Consider the following 22,914-nt stretch of genomic DNA (forward strand, 5'->3'; position numbering starts at 1 on the left):
ACTCATTTTTTTATTCAATGCCTGTAATCTCTTTTTAATTTGGAGCATTTAAAACACTATCTTGATGGAGGGGACAACTGTGGCTGAAAAGCGTCATCCTGCAATCTCACTGAGCATTACTTTTAGGATAGAATAACTGTTTTCTCCTTTGATGGGGTGTCTGTTGGTGCTGAGAAACCACTTAAATTCCTCAATCGAAAGCATACTGGGAAGTAAGTAAAACAAAAAAGAGGTATTTGTATACTGGTTTTGACAGTTTATCTGTTGCATTAGCATTATGTGCAGCTGACGTACACTTGTTTATATTTTTATCACTTTGATTTACATGTTTCCCATTGACATTATCTCTATTTCAGCATTGCTTTGCCAGATGTATTAGCTACCTTCTGCCCATTTGAGATTGCCTCACCCAGTCCTTTGTCAAGACCTAAAAGCTTCTTAGTTGTCAACCCCTTCACACCTGTCTATCATTATTATGGCCATCTCTTCAGTCACGATTGCCAGGGTCCAATTGTCTACTTTTGCATGGAATCATTTCATCCCTTGTAAACTCCCTATTGATCCTGTTTAGCTGTTCTGCCACTAATTTCCAGATTTCTGTGTCTTCTCACCATGACCTTGATGTGTACACTTTACTTCTGTGTCAACATTTGCTTGTTGCTTTGGTCACTTCTGTGGGATACCCTCTTCCCACTTGTACTTTCCAGCACCCACTTGCCTCAACCTGGCCTGGTGTTAGCATGGGTCTATTGCCAGCCGAAGTGACCGGGTTTCTGGTAAGGGTGTAAATGTAAATGAACCACACTTGGAAGCCTGTGGTGCAGAGGTTCAGCTGTTAACTTTCTTGCTATCCAGATCTAGACAGCTCGAGGAGGCTCTACTTGAACCCTCATGTTTGGCCTTGAGCTGGTGGGTCAGACAGCATTGTGCCCCTCTCAGTGCCTAGATATCTTGACATGAGCACTATTATGATGACCCCTTGAGTCACTTTTTCTAAATACTCGTATACCTTAAACTTGAACTATGCAATAAGCATAGTTTGATTCTCTATAGTTCTTGACTGCGAAAACGAAAACACCTGATTCCATCAAGTTAGAAGACTGATTTCTTCACCTGCAGGTTGTTCCATTTTTAATCAGCATTTTCATAACGTTTCTTGAGTTTGTGATTGGGTAGTAATTGTGAACAATGATAAAAGAGTTACTTCTTTTGCCAGAAGATCACACTCTCCCTTGCTTTCTTTTCTTTATGAACAACACATTTTGTACACTATTTCTGTTCACTAACTGATTGCAAACAAACAAACAATTTCTATTGTGTGTACCTGAGAAATCAATTGTTGCAAATTTATTTTTTGTGATATTTTTTCAGATTTATCCGATTTCTGAGTTCGACTGATTAATTTCTATTTGTACTGCACATATATATTTATATATTCTAAAGTGTTATTACAGTGTTATTCTTTTATATAGACTAGCACCCTTGGCTGGTCATTTCTTTGTAGCTGTAGCTATGCTTGGGTTGTACTGTTAGCAGTCTTGATCATTTCCTTTAAACCAGGCCTTTACTAATCAATCAAGCCACCCAGAGAATCAAAGAGTATTGGGAGGCCAATTTTCCATCACAAAACAAACATACTGGCAAAGTTCATTGTTTTAAGTTGCTGAAGAGAGCAAGAATATGCAACTGAAAAATGAACAAATGACCCTCCCCTTCTAGCAAGTGAATGAGTTAATTATTCTTTCTTAGAGATAGAACATCGGGGCTTGATAGGCTCCATATGTGTCACACTTCTCATTCAACATCAATGGAATGAATTATATGAAGTCCATTAAAAGAGTGTGCTAGAGCGATTGTGTGACCTTTTCAAAGAGTCTTTGAGTTACCAATAATGTACATTAAGCTAGTACACAATTTTTGATGACCGAATATTTGATTTTCTTTTCATACAATTCAATATCTAAGAGCAACTAGACACAGCATGCTAACACACAATTTTAGGCTACTTGTTGAAAATCTCTTTAGGTTGCTATAAACGGTGTGAAGGAAGATATTATATGATTGTAATAAATTGTTGTGTGAAAAAGGCAAAATGACCCTTTGTTCATGGCTTCACCAAACAAATTAATAGCACGATGGCACGATGGTGTTGGTTTTAACAAAATCCAAACACAGAATAGAAGGCTAAGCAGTTACTGTTTCTTATCAATCCTGTTGCAACATATGCCAAGCCTCATCTGTCACCAGTGACTCCTTGTCCCATTTCGGTCCATAAAAAAAAACCTTTAGAAGGTTCTTTGTCGAAGTTAACAAGAAGGAAGATCGGGAAGGTTCATCTGTGAACTGGATGAGGAATGGACTTGGAAGTGTGAATTACAAGTGTGATGTAGTCATGTCTTGTACCCTACTCCCTATCCCTATCCTTTTAATATACATTTTACCTGTATCCCTCCCGGGAGGGTGTGTAGGAAAGTACAATCTTGCCTGGCATGTTACCCCCATATTTCACTGTATATATGTTGTTTTAGTTGTATGTGTCACTGGGGCCCTGCCACCCAGGGCCCCAGTGCTCATAAGTGTGCCCTGTATGTGTTCCCTGTGTGATGACTAACTGTCTCACTGAGGCTCTGCTCATCAGAACCTCAGTGGTTATGCTCTCTCTTTGCTTTCCAAATTCTCACTAACAGGCTAGTGACCAATTTCACCAATTCACATTGGCATACTGGAACACCCTTATAATTCCCTAGTATATGGTACTGAGGTACCCAGGGTATTGGGGTTCCAGGAGATCCCTATGGGCTGCAGCATTTCTTTTGCCACCCATAGGGAGCTCTGACAATTCTTACACAGGCCTGCCACTGCAGCCTGAGTGAAATAACGTCCACGTTATTTCACAGCCATTTACCACTGCACTTAAGTAACTTATAAGTCACCTATATGTCTAACCTTTACCTGGTAAAGGTTGGCTGCTAAGTTACTTAGTGTGTGGGCACCCTGGCACTAGCCAAGGTGCCCCCACATTGTTCAGGGCAAATTCCCCGGACTTTGTGAGTGCGGGGACACCATTACACACGTGCACTATACATATGTCACTACCTATGTATAGCGTCACAATGGTAACTCCGAACATGGCCATGTAACATGTCTAAGATCATGGAATTGTCACCCCAATGCCATCCTGGCATTGGGGAGACAATTCCATGATCCCCCGAGTCTCTAGCACAGACCCGGGTACTGCCAAACTACCTTTCCCAGGGTTTCACTGCAGCTGCTGCCAACCCCTCAGACAGGTTTCTGCCCTCCTGGGGTCCAGCCAGGCTTGGCCCAGGAAGGCAGAACAAAGGACTTCCTCAGGGAGAGGGTGTTACACCCTCTCCCTTTGGAAAAATGTGTCCGGGCTGGGGAGGAGTAGCCTCCCCCAGCCTCTGGAAATGCTTTGATGGGCACAGATGGTGCCCATCTCTGCATAAGCCAGTCTACACCGGTTCAGGGATCCCCCAGCCCTGCTCTGGTGCAAAACTGGACAAAGGAAAGGGGAGTGACCACTCCCCTGACCTGCACCTCCCCTGGGAGGTGCCCAGAGCTCCTCCAGTGTGCTCCAGACCTCTGCCATCTTGGAAACAGAGGTGATGCTGGCACACTGGACTTCTCTGAGTGGCCAGTGCCAGCAGGTGACGTCAGAGACTCCTCCTGATAGGCTCTTACCTGTGTTGCTAGCCTATCCTCCTTCCTAAGTAGCCAAACCTCCTTTTCTGGCTATTTAGGGTCTCTGCTTTGGGGAATTCTTTAGATAACAAATGCAAGAGCTCATCAGAGTTCCTCTGCATCTCTCTCTTCACCTTCTGCCACGGAATCGACTGCTGACTGCTCAGGACTCCTGCAAAACCGCAACAAAGTAGCAAAGACGACTACTGCAACCTTGTATCGCTGATCCTGCCGCCTTCGCGACTGTTTTCCTGGTGGTGCATGCTGTGGGTGTAGTCTGCCTCCTCTCTGCACTAGAAGCTCCGAAGAAATCTCCCGTGGGTCGACGAAATCTTCCCCCTGCAACCGCAGGCAACAAAAGACTGCATCACCGGTCCTCTGGATCCCCTCTCAGCACGACGAGCGTGGTCCCTGGAACTCAGCAACTCTGTCCAAGTGACTCCCACAGTCCAGTGACTCTTCAGTCCAAGTTTGGTGGAGGTAAGTCCTTGCCTCCCCACGCTAGACTGCATTGCTGGGTACCGTGTGATTTGCAGCTGCTCTGGCTCCTGTGCACTCTTCCAGGATTTCCTTTGTGCACAGCCAAGCCTGGGTCCCCGACACTCTAACCTGCAGTGCACAACCTCCTGAGTTGTCCTCCGGCGTCGTAGGATCTTCTTTTGTGACTTCGGGTGAGCTCCGGTTCACTCCTCTTCGTAGTGCCTGTTTTGGCACTTCTGTGGGTGCTGCCTGCTCCTGATTGGGCTCCTTGTCTTGCTGGACGCCCCCTCTGTCTCCTCACGCAAGTGGCGACATCCTGGTCCCTCCTGGGCCACAGCAGCATCCAAAAACCTTAACCGCGACCCTTGCAGCTAGCAAGGCTTGTTTGCGGTCTTTCTGCATGGGAACACCTCTGCAAGCTTCTTCACGGCGTGGGACATCCATCCTCCAAAGGGGAAGTTCCTAGTCCTCTTCGTTCTTGCAGAATCTACAGCTTCTACCATCCGGTGGCAGCTTCTTTGCACCCTCAGCTGGCATTTCCTGGGCATCTGCCCAATCTCGACTTTGTCGCGACTCTTGGACTTGCTCCCCTTGTTCCACAGGTACTCTCGTCCGGAAATCCACTTTGGTTGCATTTCTGGTGTTGTTCTTTCTTGCAGAATTCCCCTATCACGACTTCTGTGCTCTCTGGGGAATATAGGTGCACTTTGCACCTACTTTTCAGGGTCTTGGGGTGGGCTATTTTTCTAACCCTCACTGTTTTCTTACAGTCCCAGCGACCCTCTACAAGCTCACATAGGTTTGGGGTCCATACGTTATTCACATTCCACTTTTGGAGTATATGGTTTGTGTTGCCCCTGTACCTATGTGCTCCTATTGCAATCTATTGTAACTTTACACTGCTTGCATTACTTCCTTTTGCTATTACTGCATATTTTTGGTATTGTGTACATATATCTTGTGTATATTTGCTATCCTCATACTGAGGGTACTCACTGAGATACTTTTGGCATATTGTCATAAAAATAAGGTACCTTTATTTTTAGTATATCTGTGTATTGTGTTTCCTTATGATATTGTGCATATGACACCAGTGGTATAGTAGGAGCTTTGTATGTCTCCTAGTTCAGCCTAAGCTGCTCTGCTAAGCTACCTTTTCTATCAGCCTAAGCTGCTAGACACCTCTTCTACACTAATAAGGGATAACTGGACCTGGTACAAAGTGTAAGTACCCCTTGGTACCCACTACATGCCAGGCCAGCCTCCTACATTGGTTGTGCAGCGGTGGGATAAGTACTTGCAACTACTTACCACTTTGTCATTTTGTACTTTTCATAGGAGAAAAATATACAAAACAAGTTCAGTGTATGGACACCTAACCAAAAAGTTTTGCTTTTCTTCTGTTACTCTAATGCTAAGTGCTGAAAAGTACCTCTAAACTTTCTAAAAAGTTTCTAAAAAGTTGAAAAAGATTTGTATTTTTCCTTAAAAAGTTCTGAAACTTTTTCTTTCTTTGTCTGTCCATTAAACCCTTTTCTATCATGTCTGGCACAGGTCCTACTCTTGATCTGGCCAGCACAGCTTATGATCTCCTTAGTTGGAAAAATTTGAGGAGTCTCTGCATTGATAGAGGTTTAGGGGTAGGGAAGAATCCCTCTAGAGAATTGTTGATTAACATGCTCATTGAAATGATAAGGCCTTAGCTGGCACATCAGTTGAGAAGTTAGCAGATGGTTCACACTCTGATTCTGGGGTAGCCCCAGTAAGAATGTAGATGGTATTCTTTCCAACTTGCCCCTTAGCAGACCCCCTAGCATAGCTGGTACTAATGTGAGCTCTCATCACAGTAGGGATGGCATTCCTTTAGGCCAGGTTGTTAGGGTGCCAACTGTTAGGGACAGGTCTCCTTCTATTATTTCACATCATTCTTCTGTGTCAAAGCATGCCCAACCCACCCACCCTGATGACAGAATGTTAGAAAGGGAGTTCAATAGATTGAGAGTGGAAGAGACCAGGCTGAAGCTTAAACAGCAACAGCTGGCTCTAGACAGCGAATCTTTAGACTTAGAAAAAGAAAGACAGAAGTTGGGGTTTGGACCCCATGGTGGCAGCAGCAGTATTACAGATAGTAATCCTGTGAAAGAGCATGATTCTAGGAATCTGCATAAGATAGTTCCCCCTTACAAGGAGGGGGATGACATTAACAAGTGGTTTGCTGCACTTGAGAGGGCCTGTGTTGTACAGGGGGTCCCTCAAAGGCAGTGGGCTGCTATCCTATGGCTATCTTTCAGTGGAAAGGGTAGGGATAGGCTCCTTACTGTGAAGGAAAGTGATGCCAATAATTTTACAGTTTTAAAGAATGCACTCTTGGATGGATTTGGCTTAACCACTGAACAATACAGGATTAAGTTCAGATAAACCAGAAAAGAGTCCTCACAAGACTGGGTAGACTTTGTTGACTATGCAGTGAAGGCCTTGGAGGGGTGGTTACATGGCAGTAAAGTTTCTGACTATGAAAGCCTGTATAATCTGATCCTGAGAGAGCATATTCTGAATAACTGTACGTCTGATTTGTTACACCAATATCTAGTGGAATCAGATCTGATCTCTCCCCAAGAATTGGGAAAGAAGGCAGACAAATGGGTCAGAACAAGAGTGAACAGAAAAGTTCATACAGCGGGTGACAAGGATGGCAAGAAGAAGGATGGTAAGTCTTCAGACACGGGTGGGGACAAATCTAAAAATGAGTCTTCATCAGGCCCACAAAAACACTCTGGTGGGGGTGGTGGGTCCAAATCCTCTTCTAAGCAAGTAAAAAAAAACATGGTGCTATTTATGTAAAGTAAAAGGCCATTGGACAACTGATCCCAGTTGTCCAAAGAAAAGCACCAAGCCTCCCACTACCACAACCCCTACTGCTACACCTAGTGCCCCTAGTAATAGCAGTGGTGGTGGGAGCAAACCTACTAATAGCCAATCCAAGGGAGTAGCTGGGCTCACTTTTGGTAATTTAGTTGGGGTTGGTCTTGTTAGGGAGACCACAGAGGCTGTGTTAGTCTCTGAAGGTGCCATTGATTTGGCCACCTTGGTTGCTTGTCCCCTTAATATGGATAAGTACAAGCAACTTCCCCTAATAAATGGTGTTGAGGTTCAGGCCTACAGGGACACAGGTGCCAGTGTTACCATGGTAATAGAGAAACTGGTACACCCTGAACAACACCTACTTGGTCACCAGTACCAAGTGACTGATGCTCATAACAACACTCTTAGCCACCCCATGGCTGTTGTAAATCTCAACTGGGGGGGGGGGGGGTGTTACTGGTCCAAAGAAAGTTGTGGTTGCCTCAGATTTACCTGTAGACTGTCTACTAGGGAACGATTTAGAGACATCAGCTTGGGCAGAAGTGGAGTTGGAGGCTCATGCAGCAATGCTGGGCATTCCTGGGCATATTTTTGCTTTAACCAGGGCTCAGGCCAAAAAGCAAAAAGGACAGGGTGACCTGGATCCTGGAACAATGGACCAAGTGCTCCCTAAAGCTAGGGGTAGTAAAGGTAAATCCCTACCTACTATCCCTCCCTCTTCAGTGGATTCAACTTCTATTGAAGAAGAATGTCCCCCCGGTGCAGAACATTCACCAGAGGAGCTGGAAGCAGACACTGCTGAGCTTTTGGGTGGAGGGGGGCCTGCCAGGGAGGAGCTGAGTGTGGCACAGCAAACCTGTCCCACATTAGAGGGTCTAAGACAGCAAGCTGTCAAACAGCAAAATGGGGATGTCAGTGACTCACACAGAGTTTACTGGGAGGACAATCTCTTGTATACTGAAGCAAGGGATCCAAAACCTGGAGCAGCCAGGAGATTGGTGATTCCCCTGCAATACAGAGAGTTCCTCCAAACTCTAGCCCACGACATTCCCTTGGCTGGACATCTTGGGCAAATTAAAACATGGGAAAGGCTTGTCCCCCTGTTTCATTGGCCTAGGATGTCAGAGGACACAAAAGATTTTTGTAAGTCCTGTGTCACCTGTCAAGCTAGTGGCAAGACTGGTGGCACCCCAAAGGCTCCCCTTATTCCACTGCCTGTGGTTGGGGTTCCCTTTGAAAGGGTAGGGGTTGACATAGTTGGCCCCCTTGACCCTCCTACTGCTTCAGGCAATAGGTTTATCTTGGTGGTAGTGGACCATGCCACAAGATATCCTGAAGCAATTCCTCTTAGGACCACTACAGCACCTGCAGTGGCAAAGCCCCTCCTGGGAATCTTTTCCAGGGTGGGCTTTCCAAAAGAGGTTGTATCAGACAGGGGTAGCAACTTTATGTCTGCATACTTAAAGGCCATGTGGAAGGAATGTGGTGTAACATACAAATTCACCACACCTTATCATCCACAAACAAATGGACTGGTTGAGAGGTTTAACAAAACTCTCAAAGGAATGATAATGGGACTCCCTGAAAAACTCAGGAGGAGATGGGATGTCCTGTTACCTAGCCTCCTTTTTGCTTACAGGGAGGTACCCCAGAAAGGAGTGGGCTTCAGCCCCTTTGAACTCCTATTTGGGCACCCGGTAAGAGGTCCTCTAACACTTGTAAAGGAGGGTTGTGAACAACCTTTAAAAGCTCCTAAGCAAGATATAGTGGACTATGTACTTGGCCTAAGATCCAGAATGGCTGAGTATATGAAAAAGGCCAGTAAAAACCTTCAGGCCAGCCAAGAGCTCCAAAAGCAATGGCATGACCAGAAGGCTGTTCTGATTCAGTACCAACCAGGGCAGAAAGTGTGGGTCTTGGAGCCTGTGGCCCCAAGAGCACTCCAAGACAAATGGAGCGGACCCCACATTATTGTTGAAAAGAAGGGTGAAGTCACCTACTTGGTTGACTTAGGCACTGCCAGGAGTCCCCTTAGGGTGCTCCATGTCAATCGCCTGAAACCCTACTATGACAGGGCTGATCTCACCCTGCTCATGGCAACAGATGAAGGACAGGAAGAAGAGTGTGACCCTCTCCCTGATCTCTTCTCTTCCACAGAACAAGATGCTCTAGTGGAAGGTGTAGTTTTAGCAGATTGTCTTACTGCTGAGCAGAAAGACCACTGCATAAATCTCCTGGGTCAGTTTTCTGAACTCTTTTCTACTGTGCCAGGCACCACTTCTTGGTGTGAGCACACTATAGATACTGGAGACAGCATGCCTGTCAAAAGTAAGATCTATAGGCAGCCTAACCATGTCAGGGACTTCATAAAACAAGAGGTTCAGAAAATGCTTGAACTGGGAGTGGTTGAGCACTCTGAAAGTCCATGGGCCTCTCCTGTGGTACTTGTACCAAAGCCTCATTCCAAAGATGGGAAAAGGGAAATGAGGTTTTGTGTAGATTACAGAGGTCTCAACCAGGTAACTAAAACTGATGCTCACCCTATACCCAGGGCAGATGAGCTAATAGATACACTGGCATCTGCCAAGTATCTAAGCACCTTTGATTTGACTGCAGGGTATTGGCAGATCAAGTTATCAGAGGATGCTAAAGCAAAAACTTCATTTTCGACTATTGGAGGGCACTACCAATTCACAGTAATGCCCTTTGGTTTGAAAAATGCACCTGCCACTTTTCAGAGGTTGGTGAATACAGTCCTGCAAGGATTGGAGGCTTTTAGTGCCAAACAACTAGGCATATCTAGATGATATAGCTGTCTTTAGCTCCACCTGGGATGATCACCTGGTCCACCTATGGAAAGTTTTGGAGGCCCTGCAAAAGGCAGGCCTCACTATCAAGGCTTCAAAGTGCCAGATAGGGCAGGGGAAAGTGTTTTATCTGGGACACCTTGTAGGTGGGGAACAGATTGCACCACTTCAGGGGAAAATCCAAACTATAATAGATTGGGTTCCCCCTACAACTCAGACCCAGGTGAGAGCCTTCTTAGGCCTCACTGGGTATTACAGGAGGTTCATAAAGAACTATGGCTCCATAGCAGCCCCTCTTAATGACCTCACTTCAAAGAAAATGCCTAAAAAGGTATTGTGGACAGCTAGCTGTCAAAAAGCTTTTGAGGAGCTGAAACAGGCCATGTGCACTGCACCTGTCCTAAAAAGCCCATGTTACTCCAAGAAATTCATTGTTCAAACTGATGCATCTGAATTAGGGGTAGGGGCAGTCTTATCACAACTCAATTCTGAGGGCCAGGATCAACCTGTTGCTTTTATCAGCAGGAGGTTGACCCCTAGAGAAAAGCGTTGGTCTGCCATAGAGAGGAAGGCCTTTGCTGTGGTCTGGGCACTGAAGAAGTTGAGGCCATACCTGTTTGGCACTCACTTCATTGTTCAGACAGACCACAAACCTCTACTTTGGCTAAAACAAATGAAAGGTGAAAACCATAAATTGTTGAGGTGGTCCATATCTCTACAGGGAATGGACTATGCAGTGGAACATAGACCTGGGAGTACCCACTCCAATGCAGATGGACTCTCTGGATATTTCCACTTAGACAATGAAGACTCATCAGGTCATGGCTAGTCTTATTGTCCTTCGTTTGGGGGGGGAAGGGTTGTGTAGGAAAGTACCATCTTGCCTGGCATGTTACCCCCATATTTCACTGTATATATGTTGTTTTAGTTGTATGTGTCACTGGGACCCTGCCAGCCAGGGCCCCAGTGCTCATAAGTGTGCCCTGTATGTGTTCCCTGTGTGATGACTAACTGTCTCACTGAGGCTCTGCTAATCAGAACCTCAGTGGTTATGCTCTCTCTTTGCTTTCCAAATTGTCACGAACAGGCTAGTGACCAATTTCACCAATTCACATTGGCATACTGGAACACCCTTATAATTCCCTAGTATATGGTACTGATGTACCCAGGGTATTGGGGTTCCAGGAGATCCCTATGGGCTGCTGCATTTCTTTTGCCACCCATAGGGAGCTCTGACAATTCTTACACAGGCCTGCCACTGCAGCCTGAGTGAAATAACATCCACGTTATTTCACAGGCATTTACCACTGCACATAAGTAACTTATAAGTCACCTATATGTCTAACCTTTACCTGGTAACGGTTGGGTGCTAAGTTACTTAGTGTGTGGGCACCCTGGCACTAGCCAAGGTGCCCCCACATTGTTCATGGCAAATTCCCCGGACTTTGTGAGTGCAGGGACACCATTACACGCGTGCACTATACATAGGTCACTACCTATGTATAGCGTCACAATGGTAACTCCGAACATGAACATGGCCATGGCCATGTAACATGTCTAAGATCATGGAATTGTCACCCCAATGCCATCCTGGCATTGGGGAGACAATTCCATGATCCCCCGAGTCTCTAGCATAGACCCGGGTACTGCCAAACTACCTTTCCTGGGGTTTCACTGCAGCTGCTGCTGCTGCCAACCCCTCAGACAGGTTTCTGCCCTCCTGGGGTCCAGCCAGGCTTGGCCCAGGAAGGCAGAACAAAGGACTTCCTCACAGAGAGGGTGTTACACCCTCTCCCTTTGGAAAAAGGTGTCAGGGCTGGGAGGGGTAGCCTCCCCCAGCCTCTGGAAATGCTTTGATGGGCACAGATGGTGCCCCTCTCTGCATAAGCCAGTCTACACCGGTTCAGGGATCCCCCAGCCCTGCTCTGGCGCGAAACTGGACAAAGGAAAGGGGAGTGACCACTCCCCTGACCTGCACCTCCCCTGGGAGGTGCCCAGGGCTCCTCCAGTGTGCTCCAGACCTCTGCCATCTTGGAAACAGAGGTGCTGCTGGCACACTGGACTTCTCTGAGTGGCCAGTGCCAGCAGGTGACATCAGAGACTCCTCCTGATAGGCTCTTACCTGTGTTGCTAGCCTATCCTCCTTCCTAAGTAGCCAAACCTCCTTTTCTGGCTATTTAGGGTCTCTGCTTTGGGGAATTCTTTAGATAAGGAATGCAAGATCTCATCAGAGTTCCTCTGCATCTCTCTCTTCACCTTCTGCCACGGAATCGACTGCTGACTGCTCAGGACTCCTGCAAAACCGCAACAAAGCAGCAAATACGACTACTGCAACCTTGTATCGCTGATCCTGCCACCTTCTCGACTGTTTTCCTGGTGGTGCATGCTGTGGGGGTAGTCTGCCTCCTCTCTGCACTAGAAGCTCCGAAGAAATCTCCAGTGGGTCGACGGAATCTTCCCCCTGCAACCGCAGGTAACAAAAGACTGCATCACCAGTCCTCTGGGTCCCCTCTCAGCACGACGAGCGTGGTCCCTGGAACTCAGCAACTCTGTCCAAGTGACTCCCACAGTCCAGTGACTCTTCAGTCCAAGTAAGTCATTGCCTCCCCACGCTAGACTGCATTGCTGGGTACCACGTGATTTGCAGGTGCTCCGGCTCCTGTGCACTCTTCCAGGACTTCCTTTGTGCACAGCCAAGCCTGGGTCCCCGACACTCTAACCTGCAGTGCACAACCTCCTGAGTCGTCCTCCGGCGTCGTAGGATCTTCTTTTGTGACTTCGGGTGAGCTCCGGTTCACTCCTCTTCGTAGTGCCTGTTCCGGCACTTCTGCGGGTGCTGCCTGCTCCTGAGTGGGCTCCTTGTCTTGCTGGATGCCCCCTCTGTCTCCTCACGCAAGTGGCGACATCCTGGTCCCTCCTGGGCCACAGCAGCATCCAAAAACCCTAACCGCGACCCTTGCAGCTAGCAAGGCTTGTTTGCGGTCTTTCTGCATGAGAACACCTCTTCATGATGTGGGACATTCATCCTCCAAAAGGGAAAGTTCCTAGTCCTCTTCGTTCTTGCAGAATCCACAGCTTCTACCATCCAGTGGCAGCTTCTTTGCACCCTCAGCTGGCATTTCCTGGGCATCTGCCCAATCTCGACTTTGTCGCGACTCTTGGACTTGGTCCCCTTGTTCCACAGGTACTCTCGTCCGGAAATCCACTTTGGGTGCATTGCTGGTGTATTTCTTTCTTGCAGAATTCCCCTATCACGACTTCTGTGCTCTCTGGGGAATATAGGTGCACTTTACACCTACTTTTCAGGGTCTTGGGGTGGGCTATTTTTCTAACCCTCACTGTTTTCTTACAGTCCCAGCGACCCTCTACAAGCTCACATAGGTTTGGGGTCCATACGTTATTGGCATTCCACTTTTGGAGTATACGGTTTGTGTTGCCCCTGTACCTATGTGCTCCTATTGCAATCTATTGTAACTTTACACTTCTTGCATTACTTCCTTTTGCTATTACTGCATATTTTTGGTATTGTGTACATATATCTTGTGTATATTTGCTATCCTCATACTGAGGGTACTCACTGAGATACTTTTGGCATATTGTCATAAAAATAAAGTACCTTTATTTTTAGTATATCTGTGTATTGTGTTTTCTTATGATATTGTGCATATGACACCAGTGGTATAGTAGGAGCTTTGCATGTCTCCTAGTTCAGCCTAAGCTGCTCTGCTAAGCTACCTTTTCTATCAACCTAAGCTGCTAGACACCTCTTCTACACTAATAAGGGATAACTGGACCTGGTACAAAGTGTAAGTACCCCTTGGTATCCACAACAAGCCAGGCCAGCCTCCTACAGGGTGGCACTGAACTGGAGGAGGAAATCCCTACATGTACCAGAATCCATTTTGAAGCAACGGGCCAGCACGGTTGTTATCAGAATCCAGACAACAATGGTTTGTGAATGTATGCACAAAACCCCAAGGGGCAGCTTTGCAGATATCCGCCCTGCTATGTAACGTAGGCTGCCTTTACTAACTCATATTTACAGATAATGTGCTGTCCCGACAGCGCGGAAGGTCCCCTTAAAGCAATGATATGTCTGCAGAGAGCCACGCCCAGCGCCCGAGACTCCACTAGGGAACTGCTCATATCTGCATAAATGCAAAGCAGCTTCCGAAGTGGAAGGCACATTGTCGCCTTTCACTGCTTGTGGGCAGAAACGTCTTCAGCACTGAGGCAGCAGATGCAGCCAGAGCAGATCGCTAGTTTTTCCGGTGTGTTGGTCTCTGCTCTATGCATTTTTCCTAGAGAGGCTGATTTCTTAGCAATCAAACCTACTGATCTGACCTTCATATTGCCTGCTTTCTAACTGCAGTACCAAAAGTTATCACAACAAAGTGAATTAAAAGTTTATTGCCGTGTTTGGTCGTGGGTTGAAAATCACTGAACAGTTTATTGCAGCCCGACATCAAACATTTTTTTAAAAACTACGTAATCAAAGACGTAGGACTAGGTAGAAAGGAAGTCTTTCAAAAGCAGCAGCCAACTAACTTTATGGCTCGTCAAATTTCCATTAAACACTGTCTAAGACCTTAGCCCTGTGGTTAGCTATAAGTATATTTTTCCAACTCTGGGGTGGTGCGTTATTCATTCATTTGTCGGTTAAATTAATGGAATATTTTACTCAAACCAAAAATATTATTTTTCCTTAGGGCTGCAGTTAGCAATTTACTGATATTTCCTTTAAAACGTAAAGGGATGTACGTGCTGTTTATATTAAATTGTTAGTTGCACACGACTGGTATATTGTGAGAGCACCAAGTGCGCACTTGTGTTTTTCTAAATGTGCACAAAATGCATGACAGTTCTTTTTAATTCGTGTTCCAAAAAGTATGCGGATGCAACGGTGCTGCGATTGGTTGAAATCTCAAGGTGGATGGACGACCGCAGCCAGTCAACTGGCAGCAAAGGGACAAGGTGAAGGCCTGTTCTGTGCAGATGGAGAAGAAAACACAGCAACCTTGGTAGAAACATAGAAAAAATATGATAGCATTCAGGATCATCTTGCTTGCAAAATAATAGGATGCCCAGCTAGACAACCAGTGCAATGTTCTTCCAAAATGTAGTTATTGACAAGAGTCCAATATAATGTATGTGATTCGGCTAGGTTATGTGACTAGTATAATCTTAGGGACCAAACTGCTTATATCTGCAGGGTAAAGAGAGAGAGTAAAGCAAAAGAAAAGTACAAAAAGGAGATCAGTGATCATCTCACGGGAGCAACACCAGACGGGTCTTTGTCAGTACTCTTTGCAAATCACCCGTGTCTCTCATCATGGGTGTACCCATGTAAAGAGAGAAGACAGCGGAAGGAATTACCATATATCTCATTCCTGGCTAACCTGTGGCATCCCTGGTCTTGCCCTCATGCTTTCTCCGAACACTGACCCTGCCTGTCAGGTGCTGAGTGGTGTTGCCGCCTCATACTATGAGCCATGTTATATGCTCATCACTCTAGGACGCTTTGTTCTATGGAAATATCCTCCAAACGATTAAAATGGTGCCAGATACATAGGCCTAGCAACTTTATCAGTGTATCTACACTCCTGAAGATTCTGACAATATACCAAATATTAAAACAAGTTATGAAAATGCCAACATGTTTCTCCAAGTATACATTGCAGACAACACTTACGAACCATGTAGGAGCCTTCCAAATATATACCCATTCAGCAGGGGCGTGGCTTGGGCACTAAAGACGTGGGGTGTGTGAGCTTCAGATTGCCCAAACATCACGCTGGCATGTCATGTTGAAATGCATTATAGACAAGCAGGGTGCACGAGAGGGGCTTTATGGGCAGTGGAAAGGGAGAAGAATACGGATTGGTAGGGGTACTAATTAAGAGAAAATACCATATTTGGTAAAACAACCAACATTTTTAAAGACTTTCAAAACAGAAGAGGGTCAGAGTGTGTGCTCTTTTGTCTGGAAAAATGCCTTGTGAAATCCGACAACCACTTCACCATACCGACTGAAACCATCTGTACCCAACTATTTACCAGAAAATACATTAGGTGGGGTGTAACACCCTAACCCCCTCCTGCCGCCGAAGCTTTGCCCCTGCAGTTCAGTAACTAAGATTATGTTTGGCACACAACCTAGCTGGGTGACGAGACTTATATTGGATGTCTTGTTCCTAACAGTTTGTGGAAGAAGAACATTGTACTCGCAGTCTTGAACATTGCACTCGTGGTCTCGTTGAGCCATCTTTGTTTTTTGGATAGATGTATGAGGGCGTGTCCATAGCGACGTTAAAATTCCCTCATACTGTTCTTTTCTGACATTTTTACAGCAAGGTGCCCAACAGTGGTGGCACCAATGGTGGAGCACGTGTTTGGGCTTAAACATAACAACTGTATCTCACCTGCCAAGGAGTCATGAAACTCCCACTCCAACAATGGGGGGCGAATCCCAGCACTGGCACTGGCCACCACCAGGTCCAGTACTGACCCCAGCCACTGCCAGGTGCATGCAGCCTGCATCTTTACTGTCTGCTCTTGACTAGCGGGCCCTACTGGCTTGCCGATGTACCCTTGGCCACTGAGAATAACATGGCAGGTAACAATGAATCACTATTGACTTACTAGTGCCTTTAATAGAGTGAACGCGACATCAAACAGGTCACATACTCAAACCTACCCCCTCTAATCCCGGTGAGCAGATATGGAGAGAAATGTTATCATTTAGCTATTGTGAGCATTCAGAGCAGGAGCTCAGCACATTACATCTCCTCAAACACCGTAGACATTTCTAGGTGTGTTGGATGCTTGCACAAAAAAAGAGCGCAAAAATTGTTAAATGATGAGAAGAAGTGATCATATTCCAAAAATAGATTTATTCCTTAAAGCACTAATGCCCTCCTGCTTCTTTTATCAAGCTCCAATCGCTTCATCCTCTTCAGATTCTCTCTGGCATCAGACCTTCCTACACCAACTTCATCCTAGCACATTCTTCGGCAGAGGCTGTTCGCAAGAGCAAAATACCACACCTAGTAATACTCGCTGCTCCCATTAGGTAGAACAATCACTCATTTTCGGATGTATCCCTACATCATTTACAAATATGCTGGAATGTACTGGACTTAATATGCCAACCAGAGAAATGCCCTTAAATTCAGGGTGCCCAGTTTACAAATCTATTTCTTTTTTATGAAGCGTGGCTTACTGCAGACTTAGCAGTGTCTTTTGAATTGATTGCCGGGAGTATGTAACACCACGCAATGTGAAGCAGCTTTGTGAATTACGCCCACTAAGATTCCTGTTGTCAGACATAAGGGATCAACGCGTTTAAGGACTGTTGATGCATTCGTGCTGCTCTGCTGAATAGCAAATCTACAGCATTAAAACCAATGGAAAGCACTTTTTTATCCACCCTGCCCTCCCATTGTGAGCCAAGAATGAATGTAGCAACGTCCATCAAATGTGCCTTCAGCAATCGACCTGTTTATCTTAAAGACTGAACTTCCAGTGGATGTACCTAGAGAAGATGTCACTATTGGTGGAAGGAGTCTGTTACCACCCCCTTAAACCAAACTCTATAGGTGTTTGTAAAATCTTCACACACCTCTCTGCCTTCTGACCCGTTTTGTGACTGGCATAACTAACAACCTACTGCCAAGCGACGCCTTGAAGGTGTAGTCTGGATAAAGAGATTAATTAATAAATGGATGTACTTCTTGCATCAAAAAATCATTCATAATCTTAGGTCAGTACAACACATGGGCCGGTTAAATGAGCGTGACTGTGGAGTTCCCCAGCTTCTCCATGTCCTCTCCTTTCTGCAATATTTATATGTGACAGCAACAAGGAGAACTTCCGGGTGCATTTGAATGGCATCCAGTAGCTACCAGTGCAACTGGTGGCCTTGCACAAACACTTAATGAATTCTGTATCAAGATGAGTGACATGCCAGCCCTTAGTTTGGGAAAAGGTACAGATTATAATATTGAGGAGGTGTCTGCCTTTCTTCTGTTTTTTTATGGTCTGCTATCATACAACTGCTCCTATCTACATCACTGTTGTCAAAAATCTCAGTGTCTATGGTGAGACCAAGGGGTATATTTATGAGTGGCTTGAGCCATGCTTGCACCACGTAATGTGGTGGAAACGTGGGGCAAACAACTAAGCTATATTTTTTAAGCCACGCAAAGCCACTGTGCATGACTTTTAATGGCCTCAAAAATATGGAGTAATACAACACACTCACGTCGCTGCATTCTTACTCTGCCCTGGGTAGGCGTTGCAGTGGGTGTTCCCACACAACTCCCATAGATTTAGGAGGTATTCCCAGATTTACAAGGATCTGTCAACCTGGAAATGTGACAAAATCTTACACCTACCCAGGAGAGTTGTAACAAGGGGAAATATCTTTATTACTGCTTGTTTATTTTTCCTCTTTCTATGTGCTGCACTTTGCAGCATCCATAGAAAAAAGGAAAATGTCTCTGGGGATTGCTTTTGTGCAGGAAGGTCTCCCTTCCTGCACAAAAACAATCCTGCATGCAACACAGACACCCTGTTGCAAGGGTGCCTGAGTTGGTGCTAGGCTGCCAAAAGGCCACCAGCACAGAAGAAAAGGACAGGAATTTGCCATATTGGATAAATACAGTGCATTCCTCCCCTTTCGCTGTGATTCAGGGCAGCGCAGAAAAGTGACTTGCTGTGCTGCCCTGCACTCCAACGCCAATAAATATGGGCCCAAGTGTTACCAAAGGAGCAGCAAATCACACAATGGGCCAGAGCCCGCAAAGGCTGCCTTTAGTTTATAAGATACCACTATTCCCTCTCAAAGCCCAGTACGAAAGATGACTTCTGATACCAAAGATGACTTCTGATGTCTATACTTTCCTTACAAATTGATTGTGCCAATTTGTTGCACCAGGCTCTTCCGGGCTATCAGTGGGCGTTCCTGGGACTACAGTAGAGCAGTGAGAACTCTTGAGATTCAGCAAAGCGCACATCACCCCGGCTCTAGGACAGTTAAATGCGGCACTAGATGCACGCAGCACAGTAAATACTTACATAATACGTCTTATTGAACAACTCAATCATATTGTATGACTCGACGTCGGCGAAACAAAATATCAACCTTGGTGGGACGTGTACCTTTGATCTGACACGTGCAGACACTTTTACCTGAACTCAATCCACTGACCTAGATCACTCACTCGCTTTCGTAGACCTTCGCAAATAGTTGGTAATTTACCTTCAGTAAATAATAATAGATGTTTTCTAAAGTCTTATGATAATTTAAAAAATGCGTTGAACTAGGTCGGAACCGTGAGTGTGCAGTCAGATGTTTGCGCTAAGTGACTGACAAAGAAGTGTTTTATTGTGATGATTATGTGTAAACTGGAAGTACACAATTTACGCACTTTCCGGAGTAAGCAGCCCGGAGCATTGTATATACCAGCGGGCAGCGCCGCATCTGTCAAGTGGCCCCATACCCTGTGCAGCAACTTGAGGCAGTCCTAGTCTGCGAGACGAAGAACATGGCATTTCTGTGAACTTGCAACTTCTAACACTGAACAAATGTAAATCCCAGCATGCAGTGTGATGCTGGCCAAAAAAACAGGTCTGGCAGGGAGTGTGGCGCCTGCTATGTGCCATTGGACAACTACTCCGTGTAAGAGAACAAACTCATCCCTACGTTTTCAAACGTATTCACCCAATAGGAAGGGCCAGTGCCTAAGGTTATTATAGGCCTCCTTTCTATTGACACAACGTTTCCAGTCCTCGGCTTTAGCTTACAAACCACTTGTTTCAGTCGTGTTTGGTTCTACTGGTTGACTTTAGACAGAATCAACACTACAACTCCCAGAATGCATTCGTCAAATTAAATTAGAGTGGGATAGAAGGCACCTGGTAATGGCTTAATAATTTACGCTACTAAGGCACGTCTGCTTTCAATTTACCGGCGCAGAATGCTCAAAGTACACCTATAAACAAGTAAACACTCGATCCCCTTGTTTTGAAGGGGTAAGTGAGCTGTAGTGCTACAATCCAGGACATCAGCACGGAAACGCCATGCCAGAAATGCGCCTGCCTTGTCCGACCCCTAACCTCTCTTGCGGGTGTCTGCGCTAGCAAGGCAGTGCAGGGCCGTATCATATGTCGGTGCAGGCCAAGCGCTGCCTGGAGCTGGCCGCCTGCAGCGGAAACCCTAGACACTGTCATAATTAAAACATGATCTGATTACCGTCCGCACCGGGTGATTGCGGTCTCATTAACCTTTGTGCGGATCCACCTGAATCCAGTGTCCCGGGAGGACAATGAAGCAGGAGGGTGTTGTGTGTGGCAAGTAAACAAGCAGTTTAATGCATAATTCCCATCCCCATCCCGTAACTAGACTCATTTACTGGTCAGGAAGCGCTTCATTTTCAATTTCACACATTTAAAATCGAGTGGGGCTTGTTGGGGCAGGGCGCTAGTCTCACACTTTGCAGCAGGATCTCCCAGAGGAGCTCGAGAAGCGGACTTGATGATTTGAGGCTCCAATCCTTAACTGTGTACTTCTTGGCGACTAGGTGTTTACATTTTCCTTAACACCTTAAACTACAAAACCTGGGAGTTCTTCGAGACATGCTATCTGCAGGTATTTATATATATATATATATATATATATATATATATATATATATATATATATATTTCATTTAGATCCAAAGCCCCCAGTTCTAGCTCGCGGGGGCTCTAAGATTCCTAATGTGGTTCTAGAGGGCATCCTCTTAAGATCCAGCCCCGTCGACACTCCCGTTGGGAGTAACGTGCTGCACTTGGAGGGTCCTGGCGTCAACTGATGGTAATTGTTAGCACCCGCTCGCGCAGGAAGTCCGACAGAAGTGCTCAAATGAACCTGAAGGTAGTTAAGAGGCCATTGTGCCACATCAGCAGCTTTTCACTAGCCTGTGGGTGCAGCCACCCCTGAGCTGCAGACTCGGTCTCTGTGCACGTTTACCTCACTGCTGCTCCTGTTTGGATCGTGGAGGTGCAGCATGCACCTTACATTGCATGATGGAGAGGGTGTGACCGCCGTCGGAGTCTTTTCAGAAAGAGGACCACAAACTGTCAAAGGCTGGTTCACCCCGACATGTAATCCGATAAACTAGGGCAAAGGCCGTTATGACCTACATACTGTACCGGGGGAGCGCAGCAGTGCGAATCTGCATTGTAGTTAGATGTATGGAGTAAATCACGTGGCTTGTTTCACCAGGACTGCATTGTTTCGGAGTTATTCGTGATCAAGGCGGGTTTTGAAGCTGACACGTCCCCGCCGTGTGACAAGGCGTAGTGTGACACAAAGAAAGCAATGCATCCTCGTATGTGGAAAACGCCCAAGGGCAGCAAAAATACACAATGAAAGATGCTGGATTTGTAAACTCCAAACGCAGTTATTTAAATAATGTCACTACGTAAATGGGAAGCGAACACTACGCGTACTGTACGTATTTTCACCGTGACATACCTTGAATCATTCATTTTATATGCTCAGTGCCATCTATTCTATTTATAATCAGTACAGATGCAAATAATCACAACATGAAGATTGTGTGCAAAAAGCAGCACTTACCTTACGATATGCGCGGAATATAAAGTAGCAGCTCGCGATCTGTGTCAAGGTTCGCTGGCTGTCAGACGCACGTAAGAACAAGGTAGCCTCTCCTTTAAGAAGCGACAGCAGCTCCCGAGGAGGAGAGGTTAGAAGGCTGCACAGCCGAACCCAGCACCTGCCCGAGTGGTACAGACCTCAGCCACGCTGCCAGCGCAGACACCCTGTCCGCGGGTCCGCACTGGCTCTCTCAATGCCAGCCGCTAGAAGGCTGCCTGAGAGATAACATTGTAGAGCCCCCTCGCCTTCACAAGACAAAACCCTGGCTGCTCTCCACGGCTTGATAGCAGATAGGCAGATTTAGCTCCCCGCATTCCTTCCTCTCAGAGCAGCTAATGGCAGCAGGCTTGAGGCTTGTCAGGTGGCCGCTGAAAGGCATCCCTAGCGCCAAGAATGGTCCGCCAATATGACTCTCTCTTTCCCCCGTAATTTCTCCGGGGTGTGACCTTTTTCCTTAGTCCCCGTTAAAGCAGCCTCATATGTTACACTGTTCTCCATAAGCAAAATGGCTGCCCTTTCAGCACTGCTGCAGACAGCTCATTGGGCTCCTCTGGCTTTTGGTAGCCATGGCAACATCCAACAGACAGTCCAATACAGCAAGCATGGCTGACCATGTGCAGGTCACCAGCCCTGAATGTTAATTTATTTTACTACAGCTGTGCATTAATTACTCTGACTGGAGTTTTGTTTTGGTACTGCTTTACACAATGTTTTGAAGAATACGTTTACCCCTTCTCTCTTGCGCAGGCTGGGGCAGTGTAAACATAACTAGGCTGGTAGTAGAGAGCGTCTCTGGTGACTAATGGCATTCGCACTCTCCTTTAATGTAATGTAATTGATTTACGGATTGGCGTTGCAAAACAGCAGTCAGCTCTTTTACATGCTTGCTCTGGATGTTTGAAATGCGGTCGCTTGCTAATGTGTTAACTGGGTTGACTTTTGAATAATGTTTCATAGGTAAAACTCCACCGGTGTTGGCATATCATTTTTATAGTCCTTTTCTTGCCACAGTCTTTTGGTCGAAGCTGTCATTTATTTACTGGAGGGTTTCTCACACTGATTGGGCGCGATTTCACTTAAACCTCAGAGCCCCAGGTACTGAGAAAGTCCGCATTTATTAGGACAGGTCTGCAGTTAATTCAAAAGGCATATAAAACGTATAAACAAGCTTCGCTGAGTGAGCAACATGACTATCTCCCCTGCCTTAAAGCTCACCTAAAATGGCAAAGGATCTCCAAGAAACCACTCACCTGCCATGCTTACATTTTCTGCCTACCATCTCATAGCTAGGTTTAGAGTAATCTTAATGGATGGACCTAGGGTCAGCTGTGTGTGAATATATATATATATATATATATATATATATATATATATATAATAGATACACAGCACTCC

General features: G+C 45.9%; 1 protein-coding gene across 14 annotated transcripts in view; it reads right to left on the reverse strand.

The window, feature by feature from the left end:
* SORBS2 (sorbin and SH3 domain containing 2) overlaps positions 1–22,058 on the reverse strand; it is a 673,099-nt gene extending 651,041 nt beyond the window's left edge. For 2 of the 14 annotated variants that reach the window (XM_069200010.1, XM_069199937.1), the window contains exon 1: positions 21,481–22,058. The gene's annotated coding sequence lies outside the window, so the exon portion shown is untranslated. The remainder of the gene's footprint in view (positions 1–21,480) is intronic. The other 12 variants (XM_069199814.1, XM_069199773.1, XM_069199993.1 and 9 more) reach the window with 11 other exon arrangements.
* Positions 22,059–22,914: the final 856 nt, after the last annotated feature.

The sequence above is a fragment of the Pleurodeles waltl genome, chromosome 1_2 (assembly GCF_031143425.1).
Source record: "Pleurodeles waltl isolate 20211129_DDA chromosome 1_2, aPleWal1.hap1.20221129, whole genome shotgun sequence".
NCBI classification, from domain to species: domain Eukaryota; kingdom Metazoa; phylum Chordata; class Amphibia; order Caudata; family Salamandridae; genus Pleurodeles; species Pleurodeles waltl.